General features: G+C 37.7%; 1 pseudogene; it reads right to left on the bottom strand.

Annotated features, from left to right (window-relative positions):
* Positions 1–246: 246 nt before the first annotated feature.
* LOC132543184 (trimethylamine monooxygenase-like) lies at positions 247–4,253 on the bottom strand (annotated as a pseudogene).
* Positions 4,254–4,464: the final 211 nt, after the last annotated feature.

Genomic DNA, 4,464 nt, shown 5'->3' on the forward strand with positions numbered 1-4,464 from the left:
AAATTCAGACCGCTTCACAAAAAGAATGGTTTACACAAAATTTAGTAAAATTCAGCACAGTCGTTAAAGACGGTAAGTAGCGAAAAACATGACGCAAACAAATTCACCAAGCCAGTCAAAAATCTGGTAATCATTTGACAGATAATCAATCTACGATATATTCAACTAATGTTTAATTAGCAAAAATGGAAACTACATCTGTGTCTGCTGTTCTAAACCAGTTGTACAACAGAAACAATTCGAATATTTGCATATTCGCCCATTCTTTATTTCATTTGCATAATCTATGCCGTCGTCTATATGTATATATCAACAACATAATACTTCATAGTAAACATCCGACCGCATATGTAAACATTAGTCATGTTCTGGATTAAATATGAGTTGCTAAATAAGTGCCTCTATACAAATGATTGATCGGGACCAACCCTTCGCACTTTACTTGTTTGGTGTTTGATTAACGAATGTTTCTAAAGTGTCGTCAAACGCTTCAATCCATCGAGTGTGGTGTTTTATCCCTGGAGTGCCAGTAAAGACTGAAGAAAATACTTGATCTCTGTAAGTTAAAACATCAGCATGCTTATCATCTTCCCATTTATCAAATAGGGCTTTGACATTCAGGTTGTGTTGACAGCCTACCTCTTTGGCTAGGTCACAAACAAATTCCGTCTGAAAGATGATATGGTCATAGCAATCCTTCAGTACTGCCTCTTTCTTCAGCCATTTCGATATGTCAGACTCCATTTCATCCCGAGTTGGAAGTTTTATGGATCCTTTTATTACTGCACATGCCCACTCCGCCTGAATATCAAACATGGTGAAGGTGTAGTACTGATCCTGCATACCAAGGTACATCAGCTTGTTGTTTCCGTCACCCATCCATACTGTCCCCTTGTATAATCCGGGTGGGTACATTCGTAGCCTCGTCTTTAGGCAAAGTGTCTTTGACAGAAACGGATACTTATACAGATATCTGTTCAAATATTATGACATCGACGTCTGCCGTGATTCCATCTTTGAACTAAATTGTATTCCCATCAATTGTTGGCATAAGAGGACGTTCTTCTATTCCTTTTGGCCACTTGAAACCCATCGGTTTAGTGCGCCAGCAGCATATGATATTTCCAGAGCCCATTTTCCAACATTGCATTGCTAAATCCTCTGCGGAATAACTTGCGCCAACTATCAAAAGTCGTTGACCTTTGAACTCGCTAGCTTTCCTAAAATCATGCGAATGAAGTATTCTGCCTGGGAATGTCTCCGCTCCATCCAATTCTGGAACATTTGGGACTGAGAAGTGACCATTAGCTACCACGACATGGGAAAATGTTTCTGAAGGGAGAACCATGTCACTTTTGAGATCCTTAACTCTCACCGTGAAGTCGTCAGTCTCCTTATTGTACGTCACATCCTTCACGAGCATATTGAAACGTACTTGATTGCGGATATTTGCCTTTTTCCATCGACCTACAAAACAGAAAATGGAAGTTAGATAGGTATAAGTAGTTCCAGCTTGTATTTCACTGAAACAATAGGTAGTTGCACACATCTGAACATGTACGTAAATCACACAATCTTCTTTATAGCAATACATGGAGATTTCTTTATCAAAATACATATATGGAGCATGTATTAATTTTTTTACCTTTTAGGTAGTCAAAAAGAACAGCCCGAGGCGGAAAAGACGGTATAACTTTCCCGAAATGATCCTCAAAAGTGTAGTCTGGATATTCCAGGCATTCCTTTGGTCCATTGGACCAGAGGTCCTGATACATACTCCCATGGCAAGGCTCTCCATACTCGTCTAACCCTATTGATGAAATAAAATATGTGTACAATGAAAATCCTGGCTAGTTCGTTGATTTACGTCCTCACAACAGCCAAGGTCATGACAACGAATGATTGGTCTCTGAATGACACTTAAAGTGTCATCACACTGAAATGTATGTATAATTGTATGAGGCTGACGTGATGTTGAATCTGTCGTTTTGAACCGAAGATGTTTTGTTGCACAAATCTAAATAAATCTGCATGTACACTGTTATTCTTCGCCTTTCCAACTGTGATTAATAAAACCAAATATACTTACTACTCAGTGAGATGTCTCCATTTTGCGTCTAACATGTTTATAGTTAGTTTGTTGGTGAAATAATACCTGAGAAAGTACTTGGTGTTTAACTTTGATATATGTCGGGAGCTAGATAAACAAGATTCTAAAAAGTCAGGTCAGGTGATTATGTATAGATATATGTGTGATAGGTGTCAAAGGTAGGTGTGTATAGATGTATGTGTGATAGATGACCTAGGTGAATATGTATAGATGTATGTGTGATAAGTATCATAGGTGATTATGTATAAATGTATGTGTGATGGGTGTCCTAGGTGATTATGTATAGATGTATGTGTGATTGGTGTCCTAGGTATGTGTGTATAGATGTATGTGTGATATGTGTCCTAGGTATGTGTGTATAGATGTATGTGTGATAGGTGTCCTAGGTGATTATGTATAGATGTTTGTGTAATAAGTGTCCTAGGTGGCTATGCATAGATGTATGTGTGGCTGGTGTCCTAGGTGACTATGTATAGATGTATGTGTGGTATGTGTCCAAGGTGATTTTATATAGAAATACGTGTGATAGGTGTCCTCGGTTATTATTTTTAGATGTATGTGTGATAGGTGTCCTAGGTGATTATGTATAGATGTATGTATGGTAGGTGTCCTAGGTGATTATGTATAGATGTATGTATGGTAGGTGTCCTAGGTGATTATGTATAGATGTATGTGTGATAGGTGTCCTAGATGATTATGTATAGATGTATGTATGGTAGGTGTCCTAGGTGATTATGTATAGATGTATGTGTGATGGTGTCCTAGGTGACTATGTATAGATGTATGTGTGGTATGTGTCCTAGGTGATTTTATATAGATGAGTGTTTACTTGTATGGGTAGGTGTTGTGTTTTACCCCGATATGGTGCTGAATTTTACATGCTTGTGTGCTAGTGTTTTTCCGTTCTCTTTGTTGTTTTCCTTACCATGTTTTAAGTGTTGTAGGTATTAAGTAATATAAGGTATATAAAATGTTTGATTTTTGCGTGTCTCTGTAGTATTTCATGTATCTTAAGTTCAATGTCCCATAATTAACCATAATATATCCATTTTATTCTAGCCCTTCGATCAGGTCTTTTTTGTTTTTATTTCGACTTCCATAATATGTCAATTATATCCTTTGTTCCTTTTTTTCGTGCTCTCATCCGGCAACATATCTAACCCTTTCTCTTTCTTGATTCCTCTTTAGCGTCTATCTCTCGATAACCCTATGCTATTCAGTGTTGACAATGTACTGATTGGCGCCCATTACCAAAACTCGTTATACTCTCTGTGTGTTAGTATACACGATTATGGGTAATTCATTTGAAGCGTTTAGAGCATCCATCGGAGGGTTCAATGGTAGTACTTGCTCGCTTATTACCTCTTCCAAAATCTGTTTAAACTTTATGAAGATTTTGCTATCGTTACTTTTATCGTTACCGAAAGACGTCCAAGGCGTCCTTTCGAAGTGTACATTATCTTCTGCATGCATCTGAATTCTACAGTACCGATATTCCTTATATATTCATCATTTTCATTCTTAGTGGACATATTGAACGGAATCTCGGTCCTGACAACCCTAGTGACTTTGACTTGAGCTTACTCTACTTAAACTGCAGAAGCATTAGAAACTAATTGCCGTTCTCGATTCCATTATCTTGATAACAATATTGAAAATGAGCCTTTGAGAATTCCTATTTATTCTTTATTTGACCTGTGACCTTGAAAGTAGGTCAAGATCATTGCTTTTACCAAACTTAGTAACCCTTCATCCCATCATTGTACAGGCCCACCCTCGGTGTATTATTAGAAATGAATACTAGGAACGTACCTATCTTTAAAAAGCATGTCCATTGTTGTTTTCTTGAAGTTTCATATCATATTGATTTAATACCAGTTATGCGTTTCCAATGAATATCTCGAAAGATCCCATAATGTTAGTTGATAATGATGCGACGTTTCATTAAATGATATTATAAACTTACCTGTTCGCCAGGTATAATTCCATAATCCACCCCAGTCAGACTGTTTTTCATAGCAAACAACTTCATAGGTGTCTCCAGAATCACGTCGTTTACTGTCCTGATACAAATAAGACACGCCAGATGGCCCTGCTCCTATAACACAAACTCGAGTGTAACCAGCCATGTTTGCCTGGTAAATCTGACGACACAGAATCGAGCTAGTTCGCAATACACCTATCTTATGTAGAGCTCTACTATACACAATGGCGATATTTCTGTTGCCATGTAAATACATACAGTTATTATCATATCCTAGAGTTAGTGCCCCTGGTTTCACACGGTCAGTTGGAATGACAGCCGATAATGGACGTGACGAGAATGACATTTATGAATGAGAGCTAAGAGACCA

Source organism: Ylistrum balloti, unplaced genomic scaffold (assembly GCF_031769215.1).
Source record: "Ylistrum balloti isolate Yb309-2 unplaced genomic scaffold, AGI_CSIRO_Ybal_v1 Utg369742, whole genome shotgun sequence".
NCBI lineage: Eukaryota > Metazoa > Mollusca > Bivalvia > Pectinida > Pectinidae > Ylistrum > Ylistrum balloti.